We start from the raw sequence: 17,645 nt of genomic DNA, 5'->3' as shown, positions 1-17,645 counted from the left end.
TTTTCTTATATATTTCAATGTAAAACTTGGATTCCCTATTGTGGCCCCGCCCTTCCCCCGGGGATCATGATTTGAACAATTTAGAATCTACACTACCCGAGGATGCTTCCACTTAAGTTTCAGCTTTTCTGGCCCAGTGGTTCTTGAGAAGAAGATTTTTAAAGATTTTTCTTATATATTTCAATGTAAAACTTGGATTCCCTATTGTGGCTCCACCCTACCCACAGGGGTCATGATTTGAACAATTTAGAATCTACACTACCCCAGGATGCTTCAATATAAGTTTCAGCTTTTCTGGCCCAGTGGTTCTTGAGAAGAAGATTTTTTAAGATATTTCCTATATATTTCAATGTAAAACTTGGATTCCCTATTGTGGCCCCGCCCTTCCCCCGGGGATCATGATTTGAACAATTTAGAATCTACACTACCCGAGGATGCTTCCACTTAAGTTTCAGCTTTTCTGGCCCAGTGGTTCTTGAGAAGAAGATTTTTAAAGATTTTTCTTATATATTTCAATGTAAAACTTGGATTCCCTATTGTGGCTCCACCCTACCCACAGGGGTCATGATTTGAACAATTTAGAATCTACACTACCCCAGGATGCTTCAATATAAGTTTCAGCTTTTCTGGCCCAGTGGTTCTTGAGAAGAAGATTTTTTAAGATATTTCCTATATATTTCAATGTAAAACTTGGATTCCCTATTGTGGCCCCGCCATACCCCCGGGGGTCACGATTTAAACAATTTAGAATCTACACTATCCCAGGATACTTCGATATAAGTTTCAGCTTTTCTGGCCCAGTGGTTCTTGAGAAGAAGATTTTTAAAGATTTTTCTTATATATTTCAATGTAAAACTAAGATTCCCTATTGTGGCCCCGCCCTACCCCTGGGGGTCATGATTTTAACAATTTAGAATCTACACTATCCCAGGATGCTTCCACATAAGTTCAGGGTTCTCACTAGGATTTTGCCAACTTGAGTCCCAGGACTCAAGATTTCTGAGAAGGTTGCGTCCCAGCTAAATTTGATGCGTCCCAGAATAATTATGTTGAGTCCCAACTAAATTATTGCAGTATCCTTCCATCCAAACATCAATAAAAATCTTTATCATTTTATCAGTTTGTTTACGCAATATTAACATATTCAAGTATATAAACCATGTAAACTGGTAATGCATTCAAGCCACATTCTAAAATACACGCGTAATCAGTTGCCATAAAAATTAACTTGGTGTTTATAAAGCTAAAATTAACTGTTGCATAATCAACTAGTACCCGAAAGTTGACTGTATACAATCACAGGTGTCATGTGCAATGAGGCGTAACTAATCCTGTCGGTAGTCTGCACTGGGTGAAATTCACAAGATAATCAAGCCGCATTGTGTATACAAGCAGTAATTATGGTTTCTACATGTAGACACTCAAGATTCAAAAGTGTTTTTTTTTTTTTTTTTTTAAAAAAAGAGAAGCTGCAGTGTGTTTACAGCTGTCGGAGTTTGACATGCAACATTATTATGACTATGGACTAATAAACATGAAGTATTTTAATTATGATCAATCCCTGTTTAAAAAAAAAGAGAAATAAGTACAAGAAAAGTTATTTCTTGGATGAACTTTATGATAGTTACAGGAAGGTTTCGATTAAATATTTCTTTGACAAATCCTAACATCTAAATTCCCCGTTTTTGAAATTACCCGAATTTTCTCGCTAACGAGGACGCGTCCGATCATGAGTCCGCGGACGCATCGATTTTAAGAACCTTGCGTCCCAAGTAATTTTGCTGCGTCTAGGACGCAGATTCTTGCGTTAATGAGAACCCTGAAGTTTCAGCTTTTCTGGCCCAGTGGTTCATGAGAAGAAGATTTTTTAATGACCCCACCATATTTTTGTCTTTTCTTGATTATCTCCCCTTGTAAGGGGACTTGGCCCTTTATTTTAATAATTTACACTCCCCTTCATCCAAGGATACTTTGTACCAAGTTTGGTTAAAATTGGCCTAGTGGCTCTTGAGAAGAAGTTGAAAATGTGAAAAGTTTACAGACGGATGGACAGACGGATGGATGGACGGACGACGGACAATGGGTGATCAGAAAAGCTAACTTGAGCTTTCAGCTCAGGTGAGCTAAAAATGTGGAACAATTCTTGTGCAATTGGAACAAATCTCTGGACATAACCTGTTACTGGATAAAAACTCAATTTATTTTTTTTAATTTAATTTGTTGAATTAATCAAAGTACTGTGAATACTGATAGACGGTGGCATGAATGATTTTGTTTGATTGTTGTTTGTTTTAATTAAAACGTCCCTCTCGGGAATTTTTCACTCATAATGAGACGCCACCATTGCCATTGGTTGGCTGCAAATTTTATATCTATACTCAGCACTCAGGGCCATTGTGCAGTGAGGGATCTTTTTTTCTGGCAAGCACTTACTGCGACACGTGACCTCAGTTTAACGGTCTCATCCGAGGGACCGGTCTCCATGTCCCAGAGTTGGATTCGAACCCGCGACCTAAGGATCGACTCCTTACTCCTTGACTCTAGAGCAAACGCTCTAATTACTGGCCACTGACATGAATGAATTAAATTAAATCAAATGATATGAGAATCTGTAAAATGATATGGAAATTATGAAAGTTTGTTGCAATTTTTCACAATACATGTATTTGATGAGTTATTCTATATTTGCGTCAGTATGATGAGGACATGTATTAATCAAAGTTGTTAAACAATTTATTGCATGAAATTTTCTACATTTATTTAGTTTTATTATAAAATAATGTTTGAAGAAAAAAAATGCGCTGAAATGTCAGAAACGAAAGCTTGATCATTTCAATCTTTTTTTTCATTAATTAATCCTTAAAACAATTCATTTTACCCTAAATGTTAAATTAAGGGAATCAAAGGTTCTAATATATTCATGTGGTGACCGAACATATTTATTTTAAGATAGCTTTCTATACACGCGTGCGTGGTTCCATTTAGGCACTCTTCCAAGTTAGATGTGCATTTTTTTTTTAGCAGAAATGTGTTTGAAATATTTGAGGAACAATTAATAAACCTATTGTGAGTTGCAGATATGAGCGAGTATCAGTAAATTCCGAATTCATTGTACTTTCTTCGCATAATTTGAAAATAATCAGCATGCATTTCAGCGATATCAAGTATCAAATGAAAAAGTTAAATTTTACAACAAAAAGTGTCATGAAATCGTGGTGTTTTGAAGTTAGAAATTGTGATTTTCTAATTTAAGATCTTATACTCAGTGGTTAATTATCAAATTTTGCTAATCTGGAATAAAATTGAACTCACAATATTTTTTTTTAAACAAAAACTAACTTTTCTTAAAATATATGGTAAAAAGGGAAATGATGAATCACTTTTGGCGTTGTACTGTAGATTGTGCAACATAAATCATATGCTGAAAGATAATGAAATAGACTTTATCTTTGGATCTCCATTTTTGCCAAATTTCCAGTAATTTACAATGTCCTTATTTCTATAAGGTTGAAAGACTTCGAGAATTGTACAGTAGTTTTACCTTTTTGTTTGATATATATATATATATATATATATATACTGTTCGAAAAAAAAAAAAAGAACAGAATAACAAAATATCTTTCACCCTCTATTTCTCTTAATATCTTAATATGCACTGACCCCGCTAGTCATTGCGTAATGCGAAGTTTTGAAAACACATGTAGGAGAAGACTGCCCTATATTAAGTCAACTGAATTCGCAAGAAAATCCTAATATTTCATGTACATGTATTTGTGTAGCTTTTTTCTTACACTTTTTAAAGATAAATTTTATTCGAGGCACGATGGAATTTTCAAATACAAATGAAATATATGGGTAACTTTTGTTCGTCACAGTCTTATAATTATAGCTTTGATAAATTAGCATCCTTTCAGTAGTTTTTGTGTCCGAGATAATTAGACAAAGACTTTTGTTTTTAGATAGAACCGTAATAAACTTTGCAAAATGGCATCGCATCTGCCTTCAACAACTCTCTTTTATGTAAACTTCAAGAGGACGTGATTTTTATTTCCATTCCGAAAATATATCTTTTTCTAATATAGTATTGTCAACAGATACTAGAAATTCAAATAATCAAAAGACATAAAATTTCAATAAACTGTATAAGTATTATTGTATAAAAATTCCACAAAACGTCTCAAATAAAACATTTAAAGGCCGAGGTTTTCAACCGGTCGGTTTTCCTCAGGTAAGTTTGGTGTGGAGCTTAATTGAAACGGCTGTGAAGCAAGCTGGCTTGTGTATACCTACCTATATACACAGGATGTTACCTGTATATTACCTATAAATGTTTTCCTAAGACATAGTTTAACTTCGCGTGTTGGTCAATCGAAATGTTGATCGTCAAATTTATGAAATAAAACATGCTAAATTTTTTATGTAGACTGATTCCTTTAGTTCAATTCTTTTTTTAAAATATGTTTGAATAAAGGAGACAATTTTAGTTTAATTTTGTGCTTTAATAAATTTCATGCAGTTCTGCAACAAGGAATACGCAGTCCTTGAATCATGTTACCTGAATTTTCGGAAATGCAGATATTTGGGGATCAATGCTTTCCAAGCATGGAGTATCTCGTAATTAGGGAATACCAAATTGGGAACATCTCGTAATAAGCGTTTGTCACACATCCAACAGCGAAGAAACCGCCGAGAGTGTGTTGGTTTAACGATAATTATTTTAATTCCTAAGATGGTAAGGTGTAACGTGAAACCATTATCCATAAATATTTTCCCCCAGATTTTTTTTTTACTTTTAATAAATTTTATTGAAATTTTACATTTACACAACGTTAAAAAGGCCTTGTGTACGAATTTACTTTTTGCATTTGTTTCATGTTCAGCAAACTTTATGTACGAATTGACTTCTGTAGTTTGCATACGAACTGACTCCTTATATACGAATCAGTTTTTGTACGAATTAACATTAAGTCGGCGTAATTTAATGAATATTCATGAGGCGAGAAATATCATAACGGCAATAACTGTCAACCACAACTCCTCTACAAGTGACACTAACTTAGATCACCACGGAGTATACATACTGTGTACAATTACACCTTTTGCTAAATATATAAATAATCTTTATGTCAATTTTTTATACTGCTTTCCAGGCAAGAATCTGACTTTGAGCATACTTTACTCATTTAAACCAAACATTCATTTTTATTTTGTTTCTATATATATATAACATTCTTTCTTGTATTCTCATTCAATCAAATAACCTGTTAATTAAATTATATATAAGGATTTCTTTAGCAAAGGGGAGTAACTCTCATTTGCTTCACATCACAATTGTGTACTCTGCCTCCTAGATACCAACAAGCAAAGAAAAGGCACATTTACTTATAATTAAATTTAATACATGTATTTACATTGATATTATTGCATTTAGCTTGTTTGCTTAGTACTCAGGGGCAGAGGAGAAGTTTTTCAAAGCATTAATGCATTTTGCTAATTAATCAATAGAACCTCACCCAAGCTCAAGAACCCCTCACCAAGGGGCCATGAAATTCAAAATTTTGGATGAGGCATCCTTTCTCATCATAACTATGTATTTAGTTTGTTTAATTAATACCAAGGGGCAGAGGAGAAGATTTTCAAAGCATTAATTTATTTTCAGTATATAATAAATACCCCCCCCCCCCAACATGGAACCCCTGACCAAGGAGCCATGAAATTCACAATTTTGGAAGAGGCACTCTTGCTCATCATAACTATCTACTTAGTTGATCAGCTCAATACCCAGGAGCAGAGAAGATTTTCAAAGCATTAATTTATTTTCAGTATATAGAAAAAAAGCCCCCCCCCCCCACATGGAACCCCTCACCAAGAGGGGCCATGAAATTCACAATTTCGGAAGAGACACTCTTGCTCATCATAACTATGTATTTAATTCACTGGCTTAATACCCAGGAGCAGAGGAGAAGATTTTCAAAGAATTAATGCATTTTCACTATATAATCATTAGAGCCCCACCCTAACACCAGAACCCCTGACCCTGGGGCCATGAAATTCACAATTTTGGAAGAGGCACTCTTGCTCATCATAACTATGTACTTAATTCATCGGCTCAATACCCAGGAGCAGAGGAGAAGATTTTCAAAGAATTAATGCATTTTCACTATATATTCATTAGAGCCCTGCCCTAACACCAGAACCCCTGACCCACGGGCCATGAAATTCACAATTTTTGAAGAGGCACTCTTGCTCATCATAACTATATACTTAATTCATCGGCTTAATACCCAGGAGCAGAGGAGAAGATTTTTAAAGAATTAATGCATTTTCACTATATATTCATTAGAGCCCCGCCCTAGCACCAGAACCCCTGACCCTGGGGCCATGAATTTCACAATTTTGGTAGAGGGCTCAATGCTTATTACAATCATGCCAACAGTTTGACTGCTTGATGTCCAGGAGTAAAGAAGAAGACTTTTAAAGATTGCATTAATTTTGATGCTTTTAGCCCCACCCCTCAGGCCCCAGGGGGGCAGGGGCCATGAATTTCACAATTTTTACTCCCCTTCACCCATAGATGCTATATGCCAAAATTGGTTGAAATTGGTTCAGTGGTTCCAGAGAAGAAGCTAAAAATGTTCAAAAGTTTACGACCGATTGACGACGAACGACGATAGACAAAAACAGATAGCAATAGGTCACCTGAGTGACTCAGGTGACCTAAAAATGGAAATCGAAAATAGACGTTCGAATTCTGTGAAGAATAAAATGTGAGGTATCTAACTTGCATGTATATCCAAGAAACGTTTTCAAACTTGTAACATTTTAAAAAGATCATATGCGGCACTGTACAGACTGGAAATTCATATGTATTTTGTTGTGTGTTACATGTAAATAGTTTTAGAATAGATGTAAATAGACACTGCAAACGAAACGGTATTTAATATGTTAATACCTTCAAGCTTTCAGAAGTTTGTTTATATGCATTAACATATGCTGTATTGTGAAACACAGGTTTAAATCATGTTTCTGGGTTTTATATTATATTGAGATTCTCTTTTTAACAATATTTTCCATTTTTGAATTGTTGGTACATGATTTTTTTTTTCAGTACTTTGAGCATAGCGGGGTTCTCATTATAAACTTTTTTTCTTGAGTCATCTTGCTGTGGTCATGATGATGATGAATATTTTGATAAATTCCTTAGAATCCACCCCCCCCCCCTTTCTCATAAGGGTTTAATAGTTTACTTTAATTTTTGTGTTGCTGTAATCATATTTTAAGCTCCACACTGTATATGGCAATTTTTATTGAATAATTGAAAATAAAAAAAATCAGATACTTTTTCCATTTTCATTTTTATTTTTTTAGTTGACTGCGTAAAATTTGGAATTTTATTTTTATTTTTATCTATCCCCCCCGACCCAATTTTTCAAAAAAATTTCCCGTAAATCATTTAATAAAAAAATGTTGGCCTAATCTTAGGATACTTCTCAGTATCACTTTCAAGCATAATCGTGACTGTTCCAAGATGTAACCTGCCTATCAGCTTCAGTATTGGAATAAATGTTTCAAATAAAAAGTGGCCCCCTGGTCATCTCCATACTAGTAAATTCTTGGAAAATTTTAATCATGTTGATAAACAAGATTAGGTCTAACAGTATGTAATTCAATATATCATTTCCCTTGATGAAACTCCGTCTCAATAAAAGAAAACAGATTTTCAGCATCATAAGACATGTGATAAAGGATCGTAAGACATGTGACAAAGGATCTTAAGACGTGACAAAGGGTCTTACAGCATGTGACAAAGGAACTTAAGACATAAAATTGTGCAGGGTTGTCCCTAAGAATTAAAACAGCTGGGGACATTTAAAAGGTAGAAGGGGGTTTGGGGTGCCTCACCTAATAGAGGGTTGCGAGGGAATACCAGAATAACCGGGGGTTTACGCCATTATATGGATTCCCCGGCTCCCGGCTCTTAGGGACAACCCTGTTATGACAAATGATCTTAAGACAAGTGACAAAGGGAAAACAGATTTAACCACAGGTAATCAGATTATAGGGGAAATGTGCATAATTGACTTTTAAAAAGAAAATTCAATTTTCAAATTTCATTGAAATCATTTCCATCTTTGAAATCTACCAAAAACATGATGAACCTACTTTCTCAATAAACACATAGATAATTCCATTCTTGTTTCAAAATACAAGTTCTTCTGAAGCATTTGACTGAAAGGAAAGGGTTTGTGAGAAGATCGAGTAACGGATCAGAAACCCTTTGCTAGTGAAGATGCTTTACCCTGCAAGAATACTCCGTGGCAAGTTTGGTTGAAATTGGCCCAGTGGTTCTGGAGAAGAAGATAAAATTGTAAATAGTTTACGACAACGACATTTTGGCTCAGGTGAGCTAAAAGGTGTATATCCATTGCACAAAAAACAGTGTGCCCTTTCTCGATTTATTCTCCATGTTTAAACTGCCTTCTCACTGCCTTCTCAAAAAATTACAGTGTGTCCTAAACATATTCTTTTAATATTCAAAGCCTTGTATCCCAAAAGAATCTCGTTTTTGTCACTATTGTAAAAATGTTGTAGAAAATGAAATACATTTCATATATGACTGTCCTATATATAAAGATTTGCGAAAAAAGTATTATCCTTTGAACATCTATAATTTAAATGATAACATGTTGAAGGAAAATCATTGTAAAGTACTTTGTAATCCTGACAATGCAGTTTATTCTAGAAGGCTATGCGAATTTTTACATGAATGTTTTGAATTGTGTTCTAAAAATAGAGCACAATAATATTTATTTAATGCATTAATTAGTTTATCTCTGTCCATATTATACTGTTTATACTATTTGCATAATGATTATGTATAACTTCAAGTTGTAAAAGTAGTTGACTTCACTGATTTGTACACTTGCATGTATGTATGTACTTTAGTATATGTTTTAGTAATCTGAAAACACACTGTATTTTTCATTTTGTTTGTAACATGGTTGTATGCCAACATGTTTGGTGAATCAATAAATTGAATTGAATTGAATTACTATTTCCACAACAAAACATTTCCTATAACTGTTGTTAATAGCCCTCCTGGGCCTGAAATTGAAACCATCAAAAATTTCACCTATGTAGCTGCCATTTTGGTGGCAAGACAATTCAGTCCAAATTGCTTTGTGGAGATGTCAACTACAAGAGTATCTGAAAGAGATCAAAGAATATTTTTTTTTAAATCGAGCTTTCATGAAATGGAGATATGAATTTAGAGTAATAAATGTTTGTGCACAATATACAGTTTTGTCTATAAATGGCATTGCAGCTCTCCTGTCTGTCAATATTTAGATATCCTTTTGGAGTGTTACATTTCTGCTGCTATATTTCAAAGCTTATTTTGATTTTTTTTTCATTTCTTTTGGATAGAGCATTTTTATTCTGTTTCAATTATTTTCTGAATATTTCAGTGTGACACAAAGGGCATCATATTTGATCTCCAAAAATGCTTGATCTGTTAATTACAAAGTAATTTCCTTGAACTTTATTCAACAATTAAATTAAAATTTAAGCTTATAATGACTCTACACATACATTCTATAACAATGTCCAGGTCTAAGCATGTTTCCATCTTTCGTCTCACAATAAGAAGAAAAATATTTTTCGCAATACGATGTTGAGGTGTCACCTGCATATCAAAATAATAACCTTTCTCTAATCTTTAAACCTGACTTATAATTAACAGTTCAAACTGCTGTACAGCCAGTATTTTTCGTGTTATATGACCATACCAAAACACCATGTGCCATCCGCCATGTTCTTATGAATCGCTGATGCTTGCAATTTACGCAAAATCTCTTTAATTAAGGACGAATGAAAATTTTTAACTATGTGATAAGCAGGCGTATTTTAACAAAATATAGCAAAATTTATACCCGATTATGTCTGTCGTGCGAGTATTTTGCTTATTTTCTTGCAAGAAAAACAATAACAAAATCCTCCTTCCCATTTCTGTATCGAACTCTAATGACTTCCGGTATGGAGGGCCATGCGCGTTAAAACTTCCGAAAAATTACAGTTAAGGAGGGATATATATTCTTGTCTGGTTTCTGACTACACTAAATATTCCAAGTATATTTGCTTGTATGTCTTATATACTTAGCTATAATATATTTAAAAGATCATATTTTTCTTTTCTTATCATAATTGTCAACTTAAGATAGAAATGGTAACCTGAGTTTGAAATCCAGCAGGGACTATATTCTTTGCGCAACTGCGGCGTATGAAAAATCTCCTTTTCTGCATATCAAAATCATTTACAGAACAAAATTTCTAGTTATTTTTTTTTTTTTAAACAATCAAAGGCTTAAAGAAATTTTGAAATGTAGCTAAAATTAATAATAATGTCCTAAACTTTTAAAACATAGCAAATAATAATGATTTTCTAAACAAACTACAATCTTGTTAGGTTTTGAAAGCCTCCAACCTAAAAACGGATTTGAGCAAAAAATCAGTAAAAAGTGTTTTTTCTCTCTTACTAAACGGTCAAAGCTTTTTGTTTTTGTATCATTTTGTATATTTATATGACTACTTTACCTTTTGTAAAAATAAGAAATATTTAAATATAAGAAGTATATAAATATAATTATTATACCTCTGTGATTTTTTTCTATATAAAAATATGACAAATAAACCTGCTATTTTTTCTAAACAACCCCTACTGTGGAATAGTTTTTGTGCTATTTGACCATGGTGAAATAGTCATTAAACTATTCACCGGCAGCATTCCATTTCCCTCATTTTTCATCTCAAAACTATCTGGTTTGTGGTATTGTGAAGTATCCGGTTTGTGACGTAACAAAAGTAAAGTCGACTTTGGTATAATAAAACACCTATTTACTGACTATTCGGACAATAGCAAGTTCACCGTCCCCCTCGACAGCAACTATTTCCCTCGGCTGCGCCGTTGCTGTCTTGGGGGACGATAAACTTGCTATTGTCCTCATAGCCAGTAAATAGGTGTATACTAATATATCCTAACAAATTAAGAAAAACAGAGGAAATTCGGATTAGCCAATATCTATTTAAGTTAAATAATGTCAATTAATTTGGTACAGTCATCTGATAGACCCGGTATGGTAACATCTTTTTGTGCAACAAGAAAAACATTTTATCTTTAAGGACATACGCAACATAGTTTGAACTTTATTGTCTTTTTCCCTGGAGTTGAAGAGTTCCAATACTTAAGGTCAAGATCTAGTAAATGACTTTAGACTAACTTTTGGTGCTAGATCCATTATGACGTCATAATCATTTTCAACTTTCTTTTTCCGGTCCTTTACGGCTCTAATAAAATTATGTAGAAAATAACGTATTTTCATGGAATCCAATTTGAAATCATGTGAAAAGTAATCCCGATGCCTATATTCAATTTAATATTATTTTAAAGAAGAGGCCAAGAACATACAAATTACCGTTTTCTGAGAGACTGTAGGCAATCTGGATACATTTCATTTGTCTGATTTGGAAAAAACTCCCGTATTCATGACAGGTTTTCTTAATTTTTCATTGAAAATGATAGTTTAAAAAATGACTTTTCGTCTTAGTTACCTACAAATTATGCCCCGAAACAACTTCTTTGACCAAGCTAAAATTATAAAGCATACTTAAAGGAATTTATTTCTCAAATTTGAGAAATCTGTAGGCATCTTTCATTTACTAGATCTTGACCTTAAAGGAATTGTGTGCTACATTTGTATGTCTATATATGCTGTTGTACACTTCCTCTAAAACAAGTTTGGATAAACAAAACATCTAGAATATGTGTTTAGTAATTTTTGTGTATTTTTCTTTGAATTATACAAGAATTTTCATTAATTGATATCTTTTCAAAACCCCTGGTAATACATGCTGATTTTTTGTCGACGAACATCTGATGGCACTATAATCTTAAATTAAGAATATCTTGAAAAATTATCAGTAGGTAAGGTACGTTGCGTATGTCCTTAAAAATAAAAGTAGGCATCACTTGATTAGCAACAGTAATTTGTTACTCTAAATGTCAAGGAAAAAGATAATGATCTTGACCTGACCTTGTTTCTCTAAAATAAAACGGTCAAATTTAACCTAAATGATACCATCATTTAGTGATATTGTCTGAGTTTCTTGAATCTATGAAAATTTCATTTATTTTTAAATACAAGAAATATGAGATCAATATGAGAAGAATCACTCCTTAATCCTCTCAGTATATTTCAAGCTGTATGATTATAGTTATTGAATTTTCACACAATTTTAGTGAAATTTGTAAACCAAGAGTCAGAAATCTTATTAATAGGCCAAGAGCAAGGTTGGATGAATGGTTTGCCCAATATAGATAGAATCACAGGTGCTTGGGGACAGGAACCCCCCCCCCCCCCGTGTTCCGTACCCCAAGGATTCTTTGACTTTTTTAAATAAAGTATTTTTCTATGACACATTCACAAAGTATTATAACTGAAAAATCCAAAATATAACCTAAAACTAGCCTTTTATAAAATTCCTACTCGATACTGGGGGTGGGGGTGGGGGGGCACAGCCATACATTTTTCAGTGACAGTTGAGGGGGCACTGCCAAAAATTTACTGACGAGCAAAAAAAAAAAGGAAAGGAAAAAAAGGTCATCAGACGTTTTTATTGAGGGGGCACAAGCATATAGTGTCAATGTTTACTATAGTAATCAATATATCGGCAACATTATTGGGGGGGGGGGCAGCCCCCCCCCGTGCCCCCGGTTCCTACGGCCATGTTTTAGCATTGATAAGAGAGTATGAATTTTATAAAAGGCTAGTGTTAGGTTATATTTTGGATTTTTCAGTTGTAATACTTTTTAAATGTGTCATAGAAAAAATATTTTATTTAAAAAAGTCAAAGAACCCTTGGGGTACGGAACACGGGGGGGGGGGGGGGAGGTGGTCCCGTCCCTTAGTACCTGTGGATAGAATGAATGATAAACGTCATACGGACCCGGTTTAAATGGTGAGGGCCTGTCCCGGGACACAATTAGATTATTCTAACTATGCCTTATCATGATCTTACAGTTAGGCGAATGTTATCACCATTATCCACAAAATTTAAGTCACAGGCGGCATTCGATCAAAGCAGGGACCTATATTAGGCCAAGAAGCGGTTCTTGGTTGCTGTTAATTGATTTGCCACAAAATACGATTTATATCCATAAAATATGTTACTTTCAGCTTCCGAAGCATGATTGATTGGATGATAATAGTTAAGAAAGCTTGGTAGGCTAATATTTGGCGGTTGCTTGTAAAATTCCCCCCCCCCCCTACGAAATAGGTTGGATATTTTCTTCTTTTTTCCCAAAACGTTACAACGGAAAATGTGACAAAAAGTCCCATGGGCCAAATCGCCTCAGGATGCTTCCATATCAATATTCATGGTTTTGCTGTTCTCGAGCTGAAGAATTTTAAAGATTTTTCCTATGTATTCCTACGTAAAACTCTGATCGTTCACCCTATCCACTCTAAATTTGAACAAATTTAACTCTATACCGAGAAGAAGATTTTTAGCGATATTTCCTATATATTCCTATGTAAAACTTTGACCCCTTTTGTAGCCCCGTCCTACCCCCGGGGATCATGATTTGAATAACTTGAATCCACACGTCTACCTGAGGATATTTCTATATTAATTTGACTAATAATGACGTGGCTGTTCTTGAGAAGAAGATTTTTTAAAGATATTTCCTACATTTCTTATGTAAAACTTCGATCCCCTGCTTTGGCCCTGCACTACCCCGAGGGGCCATGATTGGAACAGACTTGAATCTACACTACCTGGGTATACTTCTATAATAATATGAAGAAGATTTTTAAGGACATTTCCTATTTATTCCTGTGTAAACTTCGACTCCCTTTTGTGGCCCTGCCCTACTCCCGGGGGTTATTATATGAACATACTTGAATCTAGAGTATGTGATGAAGGTTTCACGTAAGCTTCATCTTTTCTTGCCCAGTGGTTCTTGAGAAGAAGATTCTTAAAGATGCCATCAAATTTTCGCTAATTCTTAATTATCTCCCCTTGAAAGAGAGCGTGGCACTTTGTGTGCAAAATTAAACCCCCTTCACCCAAGGATTCTTTGCGGTAAGTTTGGTTGAAATTGTCCCACTGGTTCTTTAGAAGAAGTCGAAAATGTGAAAAGTTTACAGGCGATACACGACAGACGGACGCCGGACACTCTTTGATCAGAAAAGCTCTCTTGAGCCTTCAGCTTAGGTGAGCTAATAACGGGGGGGGGGGGGGGGGGGGGTTTCAGATATTTAGGAATGTTTAGTTAGTGAAAGCAATTACATTTCTATCATTAAAGTAGAAACAAAATGGAATTTCTATGTAGAGATAAAGAGCGCTTATTTATTGACATTCAGTATTATCACAATCTGATCGACGCAAGATCAACGCAAAATTTTAATAACGCAAAATGTAATAGTCCCAGTTCATTATATTTTTGCGTCTTTATTACATCACAGATTATTTGAGTTCATTCTATTTCCATATCTTTGTAAAATTAACTTATTAATTAATAGATTAACATTTATCAATTAATTAAATTTAAAAGAGTAAAATTTCCTATTTATGATTGAGACATTAGAATTATTTTGAAATGTCATACTGTGCTACAAAGTAGGGTATATTTTATTTTCCAGTCGGTAAAGGGATTGACTCAATAATAGCAGATCAGGGATGTAGTTATTTAGGCAGCTATTTATTTTATCTACACAAAGATGGATTTATTTATCTATTTATAGCTGGATAATTGTTTTGGCAATAAACTTTTTATGATACAAAAATAGACCCCCAGAAAGGGAGAAACAAATAAAGAATATAACAAGGAATTTTACAAGTCTATCAATAATGACAAAGGATGTAAAAGTTACTTTTTAGTAATGGTCACTGTAATAAGGGCATAATTTTATTTAACAATTCCTATACTTTTCTTTCTTAAGTTATGTTTTACTTCATATTCACGTTGAGACGAGTACAAAAAACTTTTGATAAGTAAATAAAGCCATTAACCTCAACAAGAAGTCGGTACAAGGACTGTGTTGTTTACGTAGGAGGTCATTGACACTGGAATCTTTCTAACAGTCAAGGTCGTGTTTGATATTTCATCGCAAGTCGGACCATTATAAGGGAAGTTACAAGAATGGGGATACTTGATAGGTTAATACCATATATGTTCAATGTGAATGAACAAAAAAGTCCATGAACGAAGATTCCTTAAATTATTGTTGTCATCGAGGACCAAAGCATAAACATCCTCCGTCTTCAATTAAAGATTACAAACAACCGAATCAATAGAACGATTCTTCTACTTTATATAATTAGGAAAAGAAAAATGGATTTTTGGTTATTTCTGTTGTTTTGCCTTTCGAATAAAGGATTTAAGCACGCTTGTTCACATTTTCAAGTTGCCATTTATTTATTTATTTGTTTGTTTCTTCTTCTTCTTTTTGAATTTTTTGTTTGTTTTGTGTGTGTGTGAGTGTGTTTCGTATTTTTTTTTTTTTGGGGGGGGGTGCTTTTTTTAACAGACGAGACATATTAATCGGTTACAAATGTTATGATCTAAGGTTAAAAGGTGTTTTTGAGATTTATTTCCAGATAGAATACATAGATCGTAATTTCCCAAATTTATCGAGCATATTTCATCTCGAGCGAAACTCGAAGAACGAAAATACGCTTTTGAACGTTACAAACATACTGTGTCATGCAGAGTGAACTTTTATTTGCTTAGCTTGTGAACCTTTTATATTTGCGGCAAATAATTAATTACCCAGTTTTACTGGAATTTAATTGATTTGGTTTAAGTATCATTCAACGAAGTTTTATAACCGATCGGACATTGAAAGATGGTAACCGACATACGTTGCCCACGAAATTCAAGTCGCTTAATTCCGAGACCGACTTTTAGCAGTAATGTCTGAGACCTGAGAAAACGCTGGAATCGTAATCAGAGGGTAAGGCTGGAAAGTTACAAATAAAAGCTACCATGTTCAAATAAGATACGGAGAACAAACTTTATTCTGTATCTGTTTTCAGTTTATATCAGAGACCTGGACATTTTCATTATTTATATCTTTGGTTCATATATTATAATTGTATTCATTTTCTAAGTGTAACAAACATGTTTGTTATTTTTTTAAACAAATGAAATATTCTGATTTGAACAGATTTTGGTAAAATTTTATCACTTTAATCGCGCAGATAAATACACCGAAGCGAACAATTCGAGTACCTGCCAAAGCGGAAAAAAGAACAGAAATTTGAAATTGACACGTTACGGCAAATGGGGTGCATATAATGCGATTCTCAGCCTCATTTGAATTAAATTGAACAAATTACATGCTTAGTTGTCGGCATGAATTGTTCTTTGGGGCTGCGCTTTATTACACCGGCCATCGCTCTCAGTGCTGTGGTAAATGGTCCTCACCCCTAGATTGATGACGTGATTAGATAGAACAACATTCCAGGAGCACAAAAATCGGGGTAATCTGTGTTCCGCATTCTGTAAAAATTACATCACGACACGACATAAGAGATAGTAAGATCAAACTAGCTTTCGTCACAAAGGTAGATGGCCGCTATACCTTCAAGTTCTGTCAGACCATCTAGTGCTGGAAGAAAAGAAGGTATTGTGCGGTAGGTAGTTGATATGCTACCTTTGAGAAAGAAATGGCACCCATGCATACAGGTGTAATAGTGTCAAAGATCCTCACCCCTGGGTATCAGATATCCCGGTATCGAGAGAAAACATCGCATCCTCTTCCGCTGCATTAAACTGTCTTTTAAATTCTTTTGTTTTTGTGAACAAAGTTACAGGTTGATGAATTTGGTTTTGTTGGTTTTTGTCTGTGTGACATATTGCATTAATGAAGAAGAGAGAGGGAGAGAGAGAGAGAGAAAGAGATGCATAACTCAAGAGTTGTATTTAATCTTTTCTCAGCTTTTCTTGAGTGTCCCACCGAAAGTTATTGTGTTTCGGAGAAAGTAGTTGAGATCAGCCGATAAGACAAAAAACCACTTCTTTCATTTCCCCTTTTCCCCAGTTTTCATAACCAATGGTTTTGTAGAAGTGGAATCCCTTAAAATCTCATTGAAAAAGTTTTATACTTGAGAAAAAGAAAATTAGAACATATCATGCATGATAAATTCAATGTTTTTACATTTATCATGCCGTAAATTTAGTTTTAACCCCCATATCCTATAAATTCAAAAGTAACAACATATTTATGTTATCATGTTTTTAAAGTTTGAACTCACTGCATGAGTATAATATACTATAAATACAAAAATTTTATGTGTATAGGTATCTAAAGAAAAGACCATATTTTCCCCATCAAATCTGAGGCAAATTCAGAGACACTGTCATAATCCGACTTAAATAGGTGTAGTATAAATAAACTTTTTTAAAGGCATAACCGGGGTAGGGGGGGGGGGACTTAGCCCCCTCCCCTTTTTTGCAAAGACATATATAATATAGGCATTGAAGATTGGGGCTTTTTTTGTTGGTTTAGCCCTCTTTTCAATTTGCTTCCAACGCTAATGATAAAAAATAAATATCAAAACAGGGTTAATGGAAAAAAAAGAAA

At 34.1% G+C, this 17,645-nt stretch overlaps 1 long non-coding RNA gene across 7 annotated transcripts in view; it reads right to left on the bottom strand.

Annotated features, from left to right (window-relative positions):
* Window positions 1-10,043, bottom strand: part of LOC133205791 (uncharacterized) — a 61,447-nt gene extending 51,404 nt beyond the window's left edge. For 3 of the 7 annotated variants that reach the window (XR_009723658.1, XR_009723662.1, XR_009723659.1), the window contains exons 1-2: window positions 9,592-9,699; window positions 9,134-9,207 (exon numbers count right to left, since the gene is read on the bottom strand). This is a non-coding gene — a long non-coding RNA (uncharacterized LOC133205791). The other 4 variants (XR_009723660.1, XR_009723661.1, XR_009723663.1 and 1 more) reach the window with 4 other exon arrangements.
* Between the last annotated feature and the right edge of the window lie 7,602 nt (window positions 10,044-17,645).

Source organism: Saccostrea echinata, unplaced genomic scaffold (assembly GCF_033153115.1).
Source record: "Saccostrea echinata isolate AGI-Se365-2 ecotype Australia unplaced genomic scaffold, CSIRO_AGI_Sech_v1 ptg000002l, whole genome shotgun sequence".
NCBI lineage: Eukaryota > Metazoa > Mollusca > Bivalvia > Ostreida > Ostreidae > Saccostrea > Saccostrea echinata.
Note: the sequence above shows the minus strand (reverse complement) of the source record. Positions and strands in the feature narration are given on the sequence as shown.